Source organism: Pseudorca crassidens, chromosome 11, assembly GCF_039906515.1.
Source record: "Pseudorca crassidens isolate mPseCra1 chromosome 11, mPseCra1.hap1, whole genome shotgun sequence".
Lineage (NCBI taxonomy): Eukaryota > Metazoa > Chordata > Mammalia > Artiodactyla > Delphinidae > Pseudorca > Pseudorca crassidens.
The window spans coordinates 89091208-89112684 of NC_090306.1; the positions used below are offsets into that span (position 1 = coordinate 89091208).

At 38.3% G+C, this 21477-nt stretch overlaps 1 long non-coding RNA gene across 1 annotated transcript in view; it reads right to left on the reverse strand.

The window, feature by feature from the left end:
* Positions 1–20271, reverse strand: part of LOC137202355 (uncharacterized) — a 50923-nt gene extending 30652 nt beyond the window's left edge. The window contains exons 1-2 of the long non-coding RNA XR_010932556.1: positions 20091–20271; positions 19235–19643 (exon numbers count right to left, since the gene is read on the reverse strand). This is a non-coding gene — a long non-coding RNA (uncharacterized lncRNA). The remainder of the gene's footprint in view (positions 1–19234; positions 19644–20090) is intronic.
* Positions 20272–21477: the final 1206 nt, after the last annotated feature.

Genomic DNA, 21477 nt, shown 5'->3' on the forward strand with positions numbered 1-21477 from the left:
AAAAAACCTTTAAAAATATTTCGGTGAATATTGAACTCAAAATCATTTCTGATTCTTTCCATTGTGTATATACGAATTATACATGTATGTGTATTTATCACTTTATGTTATTTTATAAACACATTTACAACTCTTTTCTGGAAAGTGTTTATTGAACTCTATTGTCCATTTAAAAACTGGTTTGTTTGTCTTATTATTGAGTTGTAAGAATTCTTTCTAAAATTTGCATCAAAATTCTTTATCAGAAATGTGTTTTGCAAATATTTTCTCCCACTCTGTGGCTTGCCTTTTCATTTTCTAAAAGGTATCTTTCAAAGAGCAAAAGTTTTAAATTTTGTTGAAGTTCCACCTACCAATATTTATCTTATTGCAGGTTATATCCTATGTAAGAAATCTTTGCCCAACCTAAAGTCTCCAAGATTTTCTCCAATGTTTTCTTATAGAGTCTCTTATAATTTTAGCTCATACATTTAAATCTATATTTACTTAGAGTTAATTTTGTACATGGTATGAAGTAAGGGTCATAGTTAAGACTGTATACATATCCAGTTTTCTGACCATTTTTTGAAAGAACTGTATTTTTCTCACCTTGGTGTTTTTGGCAAAAATCAAGTGACCACGTACATATGTATGGGTACCTTTCTGGCCTCTCTATTCCCTTCCACTGATCTGTATGACTTTCTTCATGCTGATATCACACTGTCTTAATTACTGTAGTTTCATAATAAGCCTTGAAATCATGTAAGTATAATTTCCTCCAGTATGCTTTTGGTTTTTTATTTGCCCTGGCTATGACCTCTCATACAAGGTTTAATAGGAGTGGTTACGAGGAAAGCATTCAATTTTGACTATAAAGTACAATTCCAGCTGTAGGTCTTTTGTAGATGCCCTTTATCAGCAAATTGATGTGGCCAGTTTGCTATTTTATTAGGGATTTTTCATTTATGGTCATGGGAAATATTGTTCTGTAGTTTTCTTTTCTCGTAATGTCTTCATGTGGTTTGGTGTTATGCTGACCTCATAACATGGCTTCTTCTATTTTCTGGATGAATCTGTAGAGAAACTGTATTATTTCTTCCTCAAATGTTAAGTAGAACTCACCTGTGAAGCCATCTGAACCTGGAATTTTCATTATGGGAAGACCTTTCATTACAAATTCATCTTATTTAATAGGTATATGGATACTTAAATTATCTAATTTTTCTTGACTGAGTTTTGGTGGTTTATATCCTTTAAGGAGTACATCCATTTCCTCTAAATTGCTAAATTTATTGGCATGAAGTTGTTCATAATATTCCTTTATTACTTTAATGTTTGTTGGATATGTAATTAAATCCTCTTCTATGTTGGTGGTTGATGTCTTCTCTTTTTGCTTCAATAGTCTGGCTAGAAATTTATCAATTTCATTGATTCTTTCTAAAAATAAGCTTTAGTTTCATTGACGTGTCTCTGCTGTTTTTTCTGTTTTCAATTTCATTGTTTTGTGCTCTCATCTTTATTATTTTATTTTCTTCTTCTTGCCTTGGGATTAATTTGTTCTTTTACAGTACATTAATTTGCATCCATTCTTCTCTACTAATATAAGCACTTAAAACTATAATATTCCTTCTAGGGGCTACTTTAGCCGCATTCCATACATTTTGGTAAGTTGTGTTTCCACCTTCATTTAATTCAAAGTACTTTCTAGCTTTCCTTGTAATTTCTTCTTTGACTCATGGATTACTTAGATATATGATGGGAGTTTTCCATATATTTTTCAGTTTTTTATTTCTAGTTTAATTCCATTATGGACAGAAAGATATAATTGTATCATTTCTATCCTTTTAAGTTTACTGAGACTTGTTTTATGGCCCTGAATAGGGTCAATCCTGCTGTATGTTCTCTGTGCCCTTAAAAAGAACGTGTATTCTGTTGTTACTGGGTGGGTCATTCCATAACCGTAAACTAGGTCAAGCTGGCTGATAATGTTGTTCAAGTCTTCTATATCTTCACTGTTTCATCAACTATTGAGAAAAACGTTGAAATCTCCTATTATAATTGTGGGTTTATCTATTTCTCCTTGAAGTTCTATCAATTTTTGCTTCATGTATTTTGAGGCTTTCAAAATTAGGTGCGTACACATTTAGTAGTATTATGTTCTCTTGCTGAATTAACCTTTTGTCATCATGAAAAGTCCTATTTTTCCCCATTAATATTCCTTGTGCTGAAGTCTACTTTGTCTTGATACTAATATAGCTACTCCACTTTGCTTTTTTCAGAGTTTGCATTGTATATCTTTTCCTGTTCTTTTACTTTTAACTTCTGTGTCTTTATATTTAAAGTAGCGTTCTTTGTTATAAATGAATCTTTTCAATCTAATCTAATAATCCCTGCCTTTTAATAATAGTATTTAACTTAATCTAATCTAACAACTCCTGCTTTTTAATTATTTAGACAATTTACATTTAATGTAAATATGGATATTACTGGGTTTAAATCTACCAATCTGTCATTCGCTTTTTATTGTCATATCTTTCTTTCTTCCTTTTATTGTCTTTCCCTTCCTTTTCTTGGATTTATTTTTTTTTAATTTATTAATTTATTTATTTTTGGCTACATTGGGTCTTTTGTTGCTGCACACGGGCTTTCTCTAGTTGCCGTGAGCAGGGGCTAGCCTTCGTTGCAGTGTGTGGGCTTCTCATTGCGGTGGCTTCTCTTGTTGCAGAGCACAGGGTCTAGACACGCAGGCTTCAGTAGCTGTAGCATGTGGGCTCAGTAGTTGTGGCTCGCGGGCTCTACAGTGCAGCCTCAGTAGTTGTGGCACACGGGCTTAGTTGCTCTGTGGCATGTGGGATCTTCCCAGACCAGAGCTCGAACCCGTGTCCCCTACATCAGCAGGCGGATTCTTAACCACTGTGCCACCAGGGGAGCCCTATCTTTTTTTAATGATTCCATTTTTTCTCTACTCCTCAATTATTAGCTATTCCTTTGCTTGTTTGTTTTTAGCGGTTGCTTTAGGATTTACAATATGTACCTTTAAACCTACTACAGTCTATCTTCAAAAAATATTATACTATATGTACATTTTGTGTGAGAACCCCACAAGAGATTACTTTCATTTACTCCTCTTTTCCTTTTTGCTATTTTTGTCATACATTTTGTTCTGAATGTAAGAAACTGTATGATATCTTATTATTTTTGCTTTATCAGTCAATTGTCCTTTAAAAAAAACAAAAAGTGGGGAAAAATTTTAATATTTACCCACACATATACCATTTCTAGCACTCATTATTCCTTTGCATAACTATAAATATCTGGTCTCATTTTCCTTCAGCCTGAAAAGCTTCCTTAACATTTCTTGTAATGTAAGCCTCCTGGTAGTAAATTCTCTCATCTTTTGTTCGTCTAAAAACTCTTGATCAAATTTGAATAAGTCTGGCCATTACTTCTTGAAATACTCTTTTTGGCCTCCACCCCCTTTCTAGGACTCCACTTGTGCATTAGGCCATTTGGTGTTGTCCCATTCATCACAAATGCTTTGTTCTTTTTTTTCCAGTTTTTGTTTTCTCCGTGTACTTCATGTTGAATAGTTTCTATTGTTTTATCTTCAAGTTCTGCAATTCTTAATTCTGCAGTGTCTTTTCTTATGCTAATCCCAGTTAAATTTTCATTTCAGACATTGTATTTTTCATATCTATAAATTCCACTTAGGTCTTTTAAAATCTTCAATTTCTTTTCCTTACTATGATCATATTTACATCTTGAGAATGGAATAGGTATATTAGGCTCTTTAATGTTCTTGTCTATTAATCCATCATCTGTCATTTTGTGGTCTCTTTTTTTTTTTGGCTGCACATGGGATCTTAGTTCCTGAACAGTGATCAAACCCATGGCTCCTGCACTGGAAGCATGGAGTCTTAACCACTGGACCACCAGAGAAGTCCTCGGTCTGTTTCTGTTGACTGATTTTTCACATTTTCTTGCCTTATTGTTTATCTATCAATTTTTAATTTGATGCTAGATATTTTTTCTCTATATAATCTTTATTTTCTTCCAGTTTTATTGAGATATGATTCACATACAGTACTATATAAGTTTAAGGTGTACAGCACAATGATTTAACTTACATACATCATGAAATGATTATCACAATAGGTTTAGTGAACATCCATCATCTCATATAGATACAAAAATAAAGTAATAGGAAAAAATTTTTGCCTTGTGATAAAAACTTTTGGGATTTACTCTTAACAACTTTCATATATAACCTACGGCAGTGTTAATTATATTTATCATGTTATACGTTACATCCCTAGTACTTATTTATAACTGGAAGTGTGTACCTTTTGATTGCTTTCATCCAATTCCCCCTTCTCCATGCCCCGCCTCTGGTCATCACAAATCTGATTCTTTTTTTTCTGTGAGCTTGTTTGTTTGTTTTAAAGTATAGTTGACCTACAACACTATGTTAGCTCCTGTTACACAACATAATGATTTGATATTTCTATACATTTCAAAATGATCACCACAATAAGTTTAATTACGATATGTTACCATATAAAGATTACATAGTTACTGACTATATTCCCTACACTGTGCATTTCATACCTGTGACTCATTTATTTTCCAACTGGGAGTTTGTACCTCTTAATCTCTTTCACCTATTTCTTTCCTCCCCCTACTCCTCTCCTCTCTGGCAACCACTGATTTGTTCTCTGCATCTATGACTCTGTTTCTGTCTTGTAGTGTTTGTTCATTTGTTTTGTTTTTTAGATTCCACGTATAAATGAAATTATACAGTATTTGACTTATTTCACTAAGCATAATACCCTCTAAGTCCATCCACATTGTTGCAAACGGCAGGATTTCATTCTTTTTATGGCTGAGTCATATTCCATTATGGCTGTCTGTATGTGTGTGTATGTATATATGTGTGTGTATATGTGTGTGTGTGTGTGTGTGTGTGTGTGTGTGTATCATATCTGCTTTATCCATTCATCCATTGATGGACACTTAGGTTGCTTCCATATCTTGGCTATTGTAAAAAATATTGCTATAAACATTGGGGTGCATATATCTTTTCAAATTAGGGTTTTGTTTTCTTTGAGTATATACCTAAGAGTGGTATTGCTGGATCATGTGGTAGTTCTATTTCTAGTTGTTTTAAGGAACCTCCATACTGTTTTCCATAGTGGCTGCACCAATTTACATTCCCACCAACAATGCACAAGGGTTCCCTTTTTTCCACATCCTGGCCAATACTTGTTATTTGTTGTTTTGGGATAATAGCCATTCTGACAGGCGTGATATCTCATTGTGATTTTGATTTGCATTTCCCTGATGATTAGTGACACTGAGCATCTTTTCATGTGCTGTTATCCACCTGTATGCCTTCTTTGGAAAAATGTCTATTAAGATCCTCTGCCCATTTTTTATTTATTTTACTTTTTTTTTTTTTTTGTGGTACGCAAACCTCTCACTGTTTTGGCCTCTCCCGTTGCGGAGCACAGGCTCCGGACGCGCAGGCTCAGCGGCCATGGCTCATGGGCCTAGCCGCTCCGCAGCATGTGGGATCTTCCCGGACCGGGGCACGAACCCGTGTCCCCTGCATTGGCAGGCAGACTCTCAACCACTGTGCCACCAGGGAAGCCCTACTTCTGCCCATTTTTAAAATCAGGCTGTTTTTTTTGATGAGTTGTATGAGTTATTATATATTTTGGATATTAACCCCTTATTGTTTGCAAATACCTTCTCCCATTCAGTAGGAGCCCTTTTCATTTGGTTGATAGTTTCCTTTGCTGTGCCAAAGTTTTTAGACTGATGTAGTCCCATTTGTTTATTTGTTTTGTTTCCCTTGCCTGAGGAGATATATCAAAAAAATTACTAAAACTGATGTCAAAGAACATACTGCTTATGTTTTCCTCTAGAAGTTTTATGGTTTCAGGTCTTACATTTAAGTCTTTAATCCATTTTGAATTTATTTTTGTGCATGGTGTGAGAGAGTAGTCCAGTTTAATTCTTTTGCATGTAGCTGTCCAGTTTTCCTAACACCATTTATTGAAGAGGATTTACCAATTGTGTATTCTTGCCTCCTTTGTCAGAGATTAATTACCCATAAAAGTGTGGGTTCATCTCTGGGTTCTCGATTCTGTTCCACTGATCTATGTATCTGTTTTTGTTCCAGTACCATACTGTTTTGATTACTGTAGCTTTGTAGTATAGTTTGAAATCAGGACGTGTGATACCTCCAGCTTTGTTCTTCTTCCTCAAGGTTGTTTTGGCATGCTGGATGTTTTAAATTTTACATTATTGAGTGCTGGATTTTTTTGTATTCCTTTACAGGATGTTGGACATTTCCTGACTTGTGGATTAGATTGATCCTTTTGTGGTCTATTTTAAACTCATATAGGGTAGGTGTATTATTATAGAGTTAATTAAATTCCATTTGTAAGGTGTGACCTTCCTGAAGATCCTACTTAGCACCTCGAATATGCAATAAGACCTTTAGCTCTGGCTGGAGGCAACTCAAATAATTCCTGGCACTGTGTAACCTCTGATAAGTATTTTTTAATAGATCTTCCCAGCAATTGTCCTTTCCTTGGAAGCTGTGTTAGTCTGACCTTATGTGATTTTACTCTAGATATACACTCTCTGGTATTCAGTCCCAAACTCAAGAGACCACAATCCAAATTTCTGAAGCTCTTTCTCATGTATCTCTCATCACTTGGATACCCTACTCTGCCAATTCTAGCCACCTTGGCCTTGCAGAATTCCAATCTGTCTCCTCAAATCAGAGACTGGTGGACTGGGTCTGGGAATTTTCTCTGTGGGCTACAGTCTGGGAATTACCTCTAAGCAAAAAGCCTTGGCAATGGGAGACCTCATCTCAATTGTTCCCTTTTCTCGAGGATCACAATTCGTTTCTGCCTGTTGTCCCCAACATCCAAAAATAGTTGTTTCCTATATCTTGCCTGTTTTACTAGGTTTTTTTTAAAATTTGGACTGTGTTAAACCCTCATGGTGCTACACAAATGTCTCCTTGTTGTTTCAATAGCTATAGCAAAATCTACACCCCATAGCTTGTTACTCCTTTAATACTGAGAATTTGGATTATTTCTTTAATTTTTAAAAAAACTATAAACAGTGCCAGTATGAATGTTGTTGTTTAAAAAAAAAAACCTTGCATTTTCTTCAGAATATATTTCCTCAATAATTAGTGAAGTTATCAGAACAATGTGAACAATTTTATAGTTCTTGTTGCAATATTTCCTTATTGTTCCTAGAAAGATAAAACCCATTTACAGTGCCACTAGGCATTGTAATATGGATATATATTTCTCTTGATTACCAGCATTGGACTGTTTTTTTTTTAAGATCTTTATTGGAGTATAATTGCTTTACATTGTTGTGTTAGTTTCTGCTGTACAACAAAGTGAATCAGCTATACGTATACATATATCTCCATATCCCCTCCCTCTTGCATCTCCCTTGCACCCTCCCTATCCCACCCCTCTAGGTGGTCACAAAGCACTGAGCTGATCACCCTGTGCTATGCGGCTGCTTCACACTAGCTATCTACTTTACACTTGGTACTGTATTATGTCAATACCACTCTCTCACTTCATCCCAGCTTACTCTTCCCTTTCCCAGTGTCCTCAAGTCCATTCTCTACGTCTGCATCTTTATTCCTGTCCTGCCCCTAGGTTCTCCAGAACCTTTTTTTTTTTTTTTAGATTCCATATATATGTGTTAGTCTATGGTATTTGTTTTTCTCTTTCTGACTTACTTCACTCTGTATGACAGACCCTAGGTCCATCCACCTCACTACAAATAACTCAATTTCATTTCTTTTTATGGTTAAGTAATATTCCATTGTATATATGTGCCACATCTTCTTTATCCATTCATCTGTCAGTGGACACTTAGGTTGCTTCCATGTCCTGGCTATTGTAAATAGTGCTGCAATGAACACTGTGGTACATGACTGTTTTTGAATTATGGTTTTCTCAGGGTATATGCCCAGTAGTGGGATTGCTGGGTTGTATGGTAGTTCTATTTTTAGTTTCTTAAGGAACCTCCATACTGTTCTCCATAGTGGCTATATCAATTTACATTCCCACCAACAGTGTAAGAGGGTTCCCTTTTCTCCACACCCTCTCCAGCATTTATTGTTTGTAGATTTTTTGATGATGGCCATTCTGACTGGTGTGAGGTGATACCTCATTGTAGTCTTGATTGCATTTCTCTAATGATTAGTGATGTTGAGGATTGTTTCATGTGTTGGCAATCTGTATATCTTCTTTGGAGAAATTTAGGTCTTCTGCCCATTTCTGGATTGGGTTGTTTTTTTTGTTATTGAGCTGCATGAGCTGCTTGTTTATTTTGGAGATTAATCCTTTGTCATTGCTTCATTTGAAAATATTTTCTCCCATTCTAAGGGTTGTTTTTTTATCTTGTTTATGGTTTCCTTTGATGTGCAAAAGCTTTTAAGCTTTCATTAGGTCCCATTTGTTTATTTTTGTTTTTATTTCCATTTCTCTAGGAGGTGGGTCAGAAAGGATCTTGCTGTGATTTATGTCATAGAGTGTTCTGCGTATGTTTTCCTCTAAGAGTTTTATAGTGTCTGGCATTACTTTTAGGTCTTTAATCCATTTTGAGTTTATTTTTGTGTATGGTGTTAGGGATGTGTTCTAATTTCATTCTTTTACATGTAGCTTTCCAGTTTCCCCAGCACCACTTATTGAAGAGGCTGTCTTTTCTCCATTGTATATTCTTGCCTCCTATATCAAAGATAAGGTGATCATATGTGTGTGGGTTTATCTCTGGGTTTTCTATCCTGTTCCATTGATCTATATTTCTGTTTTTGTGCCAGTACCATACTGTCTTGATTACTGTAGCTCTGTAGTATAGTTGAAGTTAGGGAGCCTGATTCCTCCAGCTCCTTTTTTCTTTCTCAAGATTGCTTTGGCTATTCGGGGTCTTTTGTGTTTCCATACAGATTGTGAAATTTTTTATTCTAGTTCTGTGAAAAATACCAGTGGTAGTTTGATAGGGATTGCATTGAATCTGTGTAGATTGCTTTGGGTAGTAGAGTCATTTTCACAATGTTGATTCTTCCAATCCAAGAACATGGTATATCTCTCCATCTGCTTGTATCATCTTTTTTCTTTCATCAGTGTCTTATAGTTTTCTGCATACAGGTCTTTTGTCTCTTTAGGTAGGTTTATTCCCAGGTATTTTATTCTTTTTGTTGCAGTGGTAAATGGGAGTGTTTCCTTAACTTCTCTTTCAGATTTTTCATCATTAGTGTATAGGAATGCAAGAGATTTCTGTGCATTAATTTTATATCCTGCTACTTTACCAAATTCATTGATTAGCTTTAGTAGTTTTCTGGTAGAGTCTTTAGGATTCTCTAAGTATAGTATCATGACATCTGCAAACAGTAACAGCTTTACTTCTTCTTTTCCTATTTGGATTCTTTTTATTTCTTTTTCATCTCTGATTGCTGTGACTAAAACTTCCAAAACTATGTTGAATAATAGTGGTGAGGATGGGCAACCTTGTCTTCTTCCTGATCTTAGAGGTAATGGTTTCAGTTTTTCACCATTGAGAACAATACTGGCTGTGGGTTTGTCATATATGGCCTTTATTATGTTGAGGTAAGTTCCCTCTATGCCTACTTTCTGGAGAGTTTTTATGATAAATGGGTGTTGAATATTGTCAAAAGCCTTTTCTTCATCTATTGAGATGATCATATGGTTTTTCTCCTTCAATTTGTTAATATGGTGTATCACATCGATTGATTTGCGTGTATTGAAGAATCCTTGCATTCCTGGGATAAACCCCACTTGATCATGGTGTATGATCCTTTTAATGTGCTTGCCAGCATTGGACTGTATCACTTTATTTTTGTTACTTGAAACCATGAGTAATGGTGCCTAGAAGATGGTTTATTTTTTTCTTATATTGCTAAGAAAATTATGCATTTTCCCATTGGTAATTAAATGTCTCAATTTTCTTGTTTATAAGCTCTTTATCAACCTTGACAACATATCAGGAAGAATTATGGTATTTGTTCTGTAAGACCTCATTACATTTTGTAAGATAGTAAGCTACATAGCTTAGCCTCTTTTACTTTACATATGACTTTCATTTTTAAGTGTGTCTCTTTAAGCAACAGATCATTAGATTTTGTTCTTAATTCTGTCAGGGCTCTTCTTTATCCAAATGATTCCATCTTTTTAACTTACATATATATGATATATTTATATTTTTCACCACCTTCTATGTACATTTTTAACTGTTACAATGGCTTGCTTTTTATTTGCATAGCTGCTGCAGTAAACTTTAATGTCTTGATTTCTCTTCATTCTGCCCCCTCAATCTACCAGACTTTAAAGTCCACAAACCATGTCTGTGCTCTTACCACCATATATTGAATGTCTAGAATAGCGGCTGGAATACTGATTTATTCATTTAAAAATAATTATTGGGGGGCTTCCCTGGTGGCACCGTGGTTGAGAGTCCGCCTGCCAATGCAGGGGACACGGGTTCGTGCCCCGGTCTGGGAAGATCCCACATGCCGCAGAGCAGCTAGGCCCGTGAGTCGTGGGCGCTGAGCCTGCGCGTCCAGAGCCTGTGCTCCGCAACGGGAGAGGCCACAACAGTGAGAGGCCCGTGTACCGCAAAAAAAAAAAATTATTATTATTATTATTGGGATCCTACGATGAATGCTATGGAGAGCAGGTGTGTGCATTAACCCAGAAATCTGACATTTTTTTTAAGAATCAAGTTTGTATCTTGTGCTTCTTATATTTTTGTGGTCTGATTTATAGACATTAACATTCCTTCATTAACCATGCCTCCTGGGAAGGTACTAGGCAACTTCTCTTTCAGAAGAGCCTTCATCCAATTCAGATCTGCAGAGCCCCTCATGAAAGTTCTTGCAGCTGTGGGATTTGTTTCAGTATGTCTTTCAAACGCCCTTTGCCTTCTAAAAGAAAGGTTAACCTGGTCTTTGTTAAAGGTCAAGGCAAAGGTCAACCTGGCCAACCCTTTGTGAATACTGACAACCCCATTTCTCTTAGCTTTGTGCAAATTTTCCCCAGAGCCTTCCTTTTGTATTCTCTAGTGTTTTAAGGGGTAAACTCCAAGTTTGTTTTGTGTTTATATCTCTCAATGTTTCTTTTCTTCTTAAATCCTTAGAAGAGCCTGTCTTTAAATCTGCTGTTTAAAACTTTAACCGGCAGCTGTCTTTCTTTGAGCTTTGCTCCTATGTGGATTTCCATAATGTTTCCTCCCCATGACTGAATTGAGGTTGCCATTCACGTCAGAATATTGATCTTTAATGATTTCTGTTCAACCTGGCCTTTCCTATGGAACCCTAGACTCTACTAGGATCTGCTTTTTCTACTTAGTTTATCGAGTACCTGCCAGGATTTCCAAAGTCTGTCAGCTTTGCTTGCATTATACTGCCTGCTTTTGTGATTGTTCTTGATTCAGGTTGCTGTACTGATACCACTTCCACCTTACTGAATGACTCTCTGTGCCAATGCAGTAACCTTCGTTTAAATTTTGCATGAACTTCCAAACGCTCGGTTCAAATGAAATCTTATGCAGTCGTCTAATCTTGTAATAGGAAAGAACAAACCTGATCCCATATTGGATCTGTTTCTTTTACTTTAACCTTTGTATTCCATTGCTTTTGCTACAAGTTAAGAATGTTGCCTATAGCCTGAAATATACAGGATAGCCCATTCTCGGGCTCTGACCTTTAAAGGTATAACACCTTTCCATTCATATAGAGATTAAAAGTTGCAGAACAGAGAATACCATTTGTCTTGTTGGAGGTTTATAGGAACATTGTGACCAGACCTATGTGGACAGCTGCAAGAACAAAGGATTCCGGCACCAAAAAAAAAAAAAAAAAGACGTCTGCAACAACCAGCCACACCCCCTCCCCTTTTAGTATAAAAGAAGTCTGAATTCTAACTTGGGCAATGGTTCTTTGGAACACTAGTCCACCATCTTCTCGGTCTGCTGGCTTTCTGAATAAAGTTATTCCTTTGCCCTAACAGCTTGTCTTTTGATTTACCGGCCTGTCGTGCAGTGAGCAGTATGAGGTTGGACTCGGTAACAGTCTGCAAAAGAGACACACCCAGAGCTGCTTTGGTCTTTGTTGGTGACAGGAGAAGGGGACTGAGGAGGTCTGGAGTCTTCTCAACCTCTTCGTTTCCCAAGGGAACTCTGAGAATCCAAGGGCTCCTTTGAGGAGTCGTACTCAAGCCATTCTTGCTTGTCAAACCCACCTTCTCACCTCAGTTTCACTTCCTGTCCACATTCATGAGGCTTTGTTCTGTCTTTCACGCTTGCTCCTCTTTCCTTTTTAACAACCATCATTTCTTAATCTTTCACATTAACTCATGTCTTATCCTTTAGGATTCCTTGAGGGTCTTTGCAAATCTGAGCAGATTTGGTTAATTTCTTTTTAATCTCTCTACTCTTAGGAATTGTAAGCAAGCCAGAAAAGAAGTGTTGGATTTTTAAAATACACATATGGGCTTCTTTTTATTTATTAACAGCTTTTATACATGTTCAATATTAGTCCTTAAAGCAGCTGTTTCTGTGGGTTCTCTTTCACACCTGCCTGTCACTACAGATTTCCATTTGTTAATTTACAAATCTGAATTGGAAGTGATAAAAGTAAAGCACAAGGTAATTTTACCAATTTAAAATTTTATTTAAGTATCTGAGAATCATTTAGAAGCTCTGTGTAAACCCAGCTAGGATCACAGAGCGACCCCTGGTTTATTCTCCATCCCCTAAATTCTGTGGTGTTAGTACTACTATAATATTTGCCAAACTTGTATTAGTTATGTTTGTGTATTTTTCCTCCACTAGACTGTAAATTTCTGAAGGGAAAATTTCTTTTCTTTATCCATTATTGTACTTGGTAGGATGTAAGTGAATAATACATGCTTCAGTGGGAAAGGCATCATCTATTTATACTTCCAAAAAGTATTAAGAAAGCCTATTAAAAATGTTTATTATGTTGATGTTGGAGAAAATATGACACAAACTGACTTAAAGAGGGAAAAAAAGAATAGGGATAATGTTCCTTTCCCTAGATGGAAAAGTATATAATGTTCACCATTGGTCTCAAAGAGGGGACATTTTCAGATAAGTGGCTCTTCAGCTTAGTGAAACGGCAAAACAACAGAGCTGACAGTACTGATAGCACTTTAATGTGGAAAATACAAGAGGGAAGAATGTCCCAACCAAATACACAGAAGGGATCACTATATACAATCGTCCCTTGGTATCTACAGGAAACTGGTTCCAAGAGCCCCTGCAGATACCAAAATACATGGGTGCTCAAGTCCCATATACAGAATGGCATAGTCCAGTGGCCCTCTGTATACCTGGTTTTGCATCAGCAAATTCAACTAACCAGGGATGGAAATTTCCATCTGCAGTTGGTTGAATCTGCAGATGTAAAAGCCAGAAATACAAAGGGCTGACTGTATATTTATTGAAAAAATTCCTCATATAAATGGACCCAGGCAATTCAAACTCCATGTTATTCTAGGGCCAACTGTGGTTGGAACCCATTATCTCCATGTTTAGTTTTGACAGAAAGACCCAAGAATGAACCTAGCCTCGTTGCTAAGCATAAGCAGCAACACAGCACAGTGGAGACGATGACCCTCCTGCTGTGTGCTAAGCAAATGCAGACCCTTGTCTCCATCACATAGATCTGAGTTGCCTCACCTGGGGTGGATCAACAAGGGCCTGGGCGGGTACCTCTGACACAATCAGCAGTTAGCTGGCCAACATCATTAGGTTGGTGTTATTTGAATTTCTGGGCAAAGCTCTAAGTAAATCTCCACCACACTTAGCTTATCCATTCATTCATTCCACATGCATTTATTGAAACATTGAGGAATATCAAGATGAATAAGTAACAATCCTTGTCCTAAAGTTGGCCACAGATTATAGCATAATAATAATAAAATATGGTAAGGGAATAGTTCAATATCTTGCAGGGAAATCATGTGTAGACAATAATACTTTAGCACTCATGTTCGCTATTCTATGATTGGCTATTATTCCTTGCCTCCCAATGTAGGAATAAGCCCTTTTGCAATATACATGTTACTCGGGATCCCAGAGAAATGTCCTCCATAGAAATGCCCAATTGCCGTAATTATTCTAAAGTGAAATCCATTAGTCAGCAAATGAAATCCATGCGTGGTCTTACTCTTGACTATAAGCTGTTAAAATAATTAAACAAGGAGGCCGTTAGACTGGTGCTTGCGTACATAAACTGTACGGCATTAGAGCCACCAAAATCTAAGCCTGTAACTGCTTCAAGGTTATGAGATCAACACAGTAAGGAAAACCAATCACAAACAGCCAACTAGGCTTTAAACTATAACCAATCAAATAATTTCCTTTCTTTGCTTCTGCACTTTCTCCATATAAGTCTTTACCTGGCTCCTGTGGGTACAGCACTCCTAACCACTTCCTATTTGGCGCTGCTTTGAATGTACTTTTGCTCAAATAAACTCTTAAAATTTTTAATATGCCTCATTTAATCTTTTAACAAAGCATATAGCAAAGAACCTCCAAATATTTGGGAAAGCCATCCAAAGCAAAAGAACACAAAGCAAAGAGAAGAAATAAATCCAGAGGAAATAGAGAAGATGAAAACAAACAAAACCCACCAAGTAGAGCTGGCATCCTCCAAGAGATAAGAGAGGATATTGTATTCATAAGACAAGAAATGCCAAGAACAAGGAACAAATAGAGAATGAAAAGAACTCTTGGAAATTAAAAATAGGACAGCCAAAATAAATTCAACTGAAGGACAGGGAGATGAAGAAACTTCACAGAAAGGAGATTAAAAAAAAAATACAAAGATAGAAAACAAGAAAGCTTAGAGAGGTGGTTAATCTACCCGGAAGGTACAATTTCCAACTAATTGGAGCTCCAGGGAGATAAGACAGTGAGTAGAAAATTATCCAAAAATAGTGAAAATTTTTCCAAAGCAAAGGAGAAGTAAATTTTTCTGTTCAGCACAGTGAATAAAAAATGCCCACACCCAGAGGCATACATATCGTTATAAAATTTCATAACACCAGGAACAAAAGTTTCTGGTTAAAAAAAATAATAGAAAAATAAAGACATTACCATATAGTGGGGATGATAAGAAATAAAAATTACAATATAATGGAGTATCTTCTGATTGAAGATGACATACTGAGCAGTTAAGTTTACCACCTTTATCATCTCAGTGAGTTTCCAGGAACAAGTGGTCCAGGGTGCTAGTAGTGAAGGTGATGAGAGATGGTCAAATTTTAGAAATAGTTTGAAGATAGAGCTGACAGGGTTTGCTGATGGTTTTTCTATTAGTTACAAGAGAAAAAGAAAAGTCAAGGATAACTCCAACATTTTGGACTCAGCAACTGAAAGGATAGGGTTTCATTTATTAAGATGGGGAAGACTATGAGAGGAGCAGCACACTGCGGGCAGTGCTTGGTTTTAGACAAGTTAAATTTGTGATATATGTATTAGTGAGCTATTGCTGCATAACAAATTACCCTGAAATGAAGTGGCTGAAAAACACCAAACATTTAGTATCTCACACTTTCTGTGAGCCAGAAATCAGGTAGTTCAGCTGGGTGCCTCTGGGCACCTTCTCTCATGAAGTTGCAGTCAAGCTGTTGACTGGGGCTATGGTCTCATTTGAAAGCTTAGTTGAGAGTGAGGGGATCTGTTTCCCAGCTCACTCATGTGGTTCTTGGCAGGCCTTGGTCTCTGACGACATAGGCCTCTATGCAGGGCTGCCTTATGACATGGCAGTTGGCTTTCCCCAGGGTGAATGACCCAAGAGAGGGCCAGAAAGAATGAGCACCCACGTTGGAAGCCACAGTCTTTTATCTGCATAATCTTAGATGTGACATCCCATCATGTCTGCCATATTCTATTCATTAGAAGCGAGTCAATATGCTCAGCCTTCCCACACTCAAAGGAAAGAGGATTATAGAAGGGCATGAATACCAGGAAGCGGGGTTCATTGGGTGTCCATGTGGCAAGGTTATGTGGGCAGTTTGAAAAAAAATCTGGAATTTGGGGGATAAATCCAGCTAGAGAGTCATCATCAGGCAAGCATGTTATTGGGTATTCAGCATCTTAGACAATCTTGAAAGAATAAGAGGGATCAACCTGGAGTCTCCAAGAACATCTCCCAGAACCATATTGCAGAACTAGTCCGGTAAAGGATCTGTTGTGGTCCCTGCTGCTGCAGATCTCAGAGAAATTTGCTCCTGCCTCCCCTCAGTGCAAAACAGATGCCAGGTGTCCTAGCAGTTTCCTTGTAAAACCAACTTTAGAATCAAAGTTCTTAAAGAAACGTATTTTGATCAACAGAACTAAAGTCTATGTTCTAGTTACAGGGAGTTGGAAATGTGATTTTTAAAATACATCTGCATTAATATCATGGAGAAATATTAAAATATAGAATGTTCAAAAGATGTGAGGCGTCTATAAAGGACCATTGTCATCACATTCTGAAGGAACCAAGATAATTTAGCAGAAATTGGAGATCATAAAACAAATCTAACTAAAAGCCACAGGATACGGATAGATACTATCTTCATTAAAAACTCCAAAAAGGAGCAAAGAACAAGAAATAGTTTATGATAAAGATATGAACGCAGAAATTTAAAATGTAATAAGTTAGGTGGAAGAAAAAGAGATGAGAAAATCTCCCAGAATATAGAAAAGAAAGAAATGGAAAATCTGAAGTAAGAAGAAACACATAATCTCAATCCAAAACAGCCCACATTTAACTAAGACATCCTAGAAAGAAGAGAGAAAATGGAAGCCAAGAAATTATCTTTAAAACAATTTTTTAAATTTCCAGAATTAAAGGAAGATACTTGAAAGGGTGTTCCAAGTACCAAGTTCACTGAGTGCAAAAGGACCCACAGAGCTTTAGTACCATGAAATTTCAAAATACTCAGGATAAAGATAATGATGATAAAATTGATTCCAAAACAGAGCTAACACTTATAGGGCTTGCTGTGTATGAGTAGCTGTTTTAACTTTATATGTGTTAGGTAATTCAATCCTCACAATAGTCCTATGAGTTAGCTACTATTACTACTACCACCGTTATTATTATTACTTTTTTTTTTTTTTTTTTTGCGGTACGCGGGGCCTCTCACTGCTGTGGCCTCTCCCGTTGCGGAGCACAGGCTCCGGACGCACAGGCTCAGCGGCAATGGCTCACGGGCCCAGCCGCTCCGCGGCATGTGGGATCCTCCCCGACAGGGGCACGAACCTGTGTCCCCTGCATCGGCAGGCGGACTCCCAGCCACTGCGCCACCAGGGAAGCCCAATTATCTTTTTTCACATGAAAATTCTGAGCAATTTACCCATGGATACAGAACCAGCAGGTGGCAGAATTGGGATTCAAACTGTAACTGAGCAGAACCCCATGGGTTCTTCCCAGGACAGACCCTCCCCCCCCCACCCCGCCCATGTCCTCCACCTGCCTCTTGTCTGTAGAAAAACTTTATCCAAAGACTAAATTTAGTCAGAGAAGTGAGAAAATGCAGAAAGAAAGGAAAACAGTCAAGCAAGACAAAATAATAATAGCTTAGCCATTAAACAAAGTCAAGGACTTTAGTTCCTCCTCAAGGTATATAGATAATACTCTGAGCCGAGTCCTTTGAGCTGTTTTGCAGATACTGAAATCCCCACCAGGTGGAAGAAGTTAACTGTATGCTTCCCTCAAGCATGTAGACCCCAGACTATGTGGAACCAGAAGGACTAGCTGACCAGGGATTCGTGGCTCAGATAATGTTCCAGCCACAAGTGAGACAAGAGCACTATTTGGAATCGCATGATTGAGACAATCGTCTCTGAAAATAGAAGTTTATCCCCTCCCGAGAATGTAGCCCTTTCCTCTTTTCCCTATATAATCTCTGAACAAAACCTGGGGAGCTGGTTCTTCCGGATGTGAGTCTACCTTCTCCTCAGGATTGCCAGCGTCCTCAATAAAGCTATTTTTCCTTTTACCCAACACCTGTCTCTCAGTATTGGATTCCTGAGCAACGAGCAGCTAAACCCTTAGTTTGGTAACAAAACCAGTAGTTTGGCTTAGTGTTCTTAACCATTACTTTTTCAGCGACACTAAATTCTAGAAGGCAGTAGAGAAATGCCTTCAAGGTTCTGAAGGAAAATGATTTGATTGTAAAATTAACCAAAATATTAACCAGTTATTAGGGGAACATAATACACATTCACACATGCAAAAACTCAGATAAGCAAAAACCCATTTTCAGACATGCAAACGCCTACCTACTTTTTCTGGAAAAGTAACTTGAGGATCTACTGTGGCAAAAGGAAAAATAAACCAAAGAAACACAATGACTCGAGCTCTAAGAACAGTGAAACTCAAGAGTGTATCAAAAAGCACTCCCGGGATAATGTCTACACACACGGCCTAGAAGGAAAAGCCAGTGCATATTCCTGGCCTCAAAATGTATTAAACAGCTGGAAGATATCAGTGATTAAGGAAAAAACCTTACCTTCTCAACAAGAAAGAATTTAAAACACCAGGGGCGCAAAACGGTACAAGAGTATTAATTCCAAAAGCAAAACAAGCTACACATTGTACGATTCAGACTGTTTGACGGAGTTCAAGGGAAGAGAATGGATCTGACTTTGACTCTTGGGATATCCCCACAGATATGAAATTAGATTTCCTATTTTGCTCATCCAGCCAACCTGCCCGGCTTCTTAATGAAACAATGTTTCTTTTAACATAACTTTCTTAACTCTGTCTTCCATTTAGATAAACAAAGTAACAACACAGCTAACTGGACTTGGAGAGAAGAGAGGAGTGGAGGAATACGCAGGCATGTAAATTCCTTTATCATACACATTAGTAAGTAAAGACACAATATCTAGAGAGTATGGACCAAGAAACAAGTTTAAGCACATTACTTAAAACTGCAAAAGTAACCAAAATAAGAACCAGTCATTAAAAAATATAACCAGCAAAATCAGGAGGGTGTCAGAAAAGGAGATGGTATAAGTGAATTAAATTTCACATTTTTCACGCTGGTAATTTAGAGACAGTGCTTAAAACCAAGAAATCATGAAGCAGAGGTATAACCATACAGTTTAGCAACGGAGGTAGCCATGAAAAGACTTAGAAACGAAAACAGTCAACAGGGCTTACCTCTGAGCAGTAGGGCTGGGCGTGGGCAGCAAGACTTCATCTCCATCTTGTTGGAATTTTAATTTCCAGATGCATCTTGAAAGACATCCAAAAAGGGTGAGCTCCCACTCAGAAAACTGGGGAAATGGGGAACCACTGCCCCGCAGCATTCACGAGCACCGGCCATCCTACTGCAATACGTCTTCAGGTAAGGAACTCAATTCCAGGCGGCAGGTTTCACAGTTCAGAACCAATTCACATTTTCCCTCTTGTACCGACACAGATGCGATGCCTGTGTCTTTGCCAGTGCGTGGACTGGGCCTGGAGAGGGGCCAGTAGAGGGGCCAGGGGTAGCGGCTGACGCCATTTCTGAAGAGACTCCGGCTGACACAGCAGGAAGCAAGTGGGGCTGACTCCACGCTGAACGCACCTGGGAGGAAAGGAGTAACGCCGCTGATGCGTGGGCCACGGCAGGGCGCAGGCTCTGTCAGGGAGCCCTGCTCTGGCCTCCTTGGGTTCTGCAGCTTTGGGACTCCTGGGAGACAGTGCCTTTAAAGGGGACACCAGGGCTGTCAGGGCAGGTGCTGGCCCCAGAGGCAGGACCACCCCTCCCCAGGTAGTGTCTTGTGCTTCCAGGATGAACTAGGAGATACTGAGCTGAAGAGCCTGAGAGAATTATTGTTGAAATAAAGTGAGAGACCCCCAGGGCCGCTTAGAACTCACTGGGTGAGACACAGAGAGGGAGCTGGAGGTTCTGTGATGTACAAATAGGGTGATAAGCAGACATCTGAGTAAGTACTGCAAACATATTGTAAACGCGAGACCTTATTTGTACTCACAGGTTGGTGAGGTCTGGGGAAACTTGAATTATATTTACCCAGCTTTCGAATTATCATCATCATCCCCATCCTATTTGGCAGAAACTCAGTATAACAGCAGGCGTGCTTTATCTCATCTTCTTTTCGGATGTAAAACGTGTCGTCTGTGTCCTGTTGCAACTTCACAGTTCTGACCCTGCTATCCACAGCGCAGTCAGAAAACCAGCAGCCGCATCACCTGGGAACCTTTCAGAGATGCAAAATGTCAAGCCTCACCCAAGCCTGCTGAATCAGAATCTTCCCTGTAACAAAAGCTCCCCACTCCCAACACCCCTGATTATAAAAACATCAAAGTCTGGGAAGCCCTGCCCTGAAGGAGTAGTTCTTAACCTGGCTGCACTTTAGAACTACCTGGAAAACTGAAAACATTTGGGCGCCTGCGCCCCACCTCAAGCAATTCAATCAGAATCCCTGAGTGTGGAACCAGGTGGCCGTATTTTATAAAAGCTTCTCAGGTGACTCCAATGGGCAGCGAGTGTTGGAAACTTTTGCTTAAAGGGTCAGTGGGCTTAAATTTCAGGAAAGCTTTTACCATGACTGCCCTCCTTACACATTCAAATATGCATCCCTCTCCTTCTCTCGGCCGTGGGCTAACGTCTTTCTCAGTAAATGATTCTTTGTTTGGTCCTAGATGGGAGTCAATCATGGAGGAAGATAAGGAGAAGTGGTCTCAGGTGATGACCAGCCCTGAGGCCGGCAGAAGCTTGTGGCAAAGTGAAATGAGGGACGGAAAATCATGAAGGACCTTGATGGTTGGGCAGAAAAGTCTATTTAATGTGGTGGGGAAAAACGGAGCCATTGAAGATTGGAGAGAGGTGGGGAGAAACGTATGATGAGAATTTAGTCTGGTAAACTGAATCTATATCTGAAAATACATCCTTACCCACTTCAGACATTGAAATGATGGTCACTTAGGTATTCTTCTGAAAACTACCCACCAAGGTATTTCCCATACCAGTCTGCTCTGGAGCCAATAACGAAATCCAATAAACCCTTGCTAGTTACATTCTCTAATGAACTGTGAGACTGCCTAATCCACAGTCCAGAGTTTTGTATGGTCAATAACTGTGTTAAATAGCCTCCGTTACTTACATACGGTGTCTAATTTTGGTGTTAATTGTACCCATTAACCCACACAGAAGAGTTTTAAATTCCTGCAGGATGGTTAATGTGTTGATTCCTCTGAGGATACAAACCACATTTTTCTTGCCCTGAAATTATTCGACCTTCTGGATTAAATGACCAAAAAGTCGAAATTTCTTCCTCATGTGAAATGCTTCATAATAGCTTTGAATTAAAACTCAAAATCAACCCTACTTGTGTTTCCCCATCACAAAGGGGACGGAAAGATAGATGAAAGAAAAGTGAAGAGGCTTCCATCCTTGA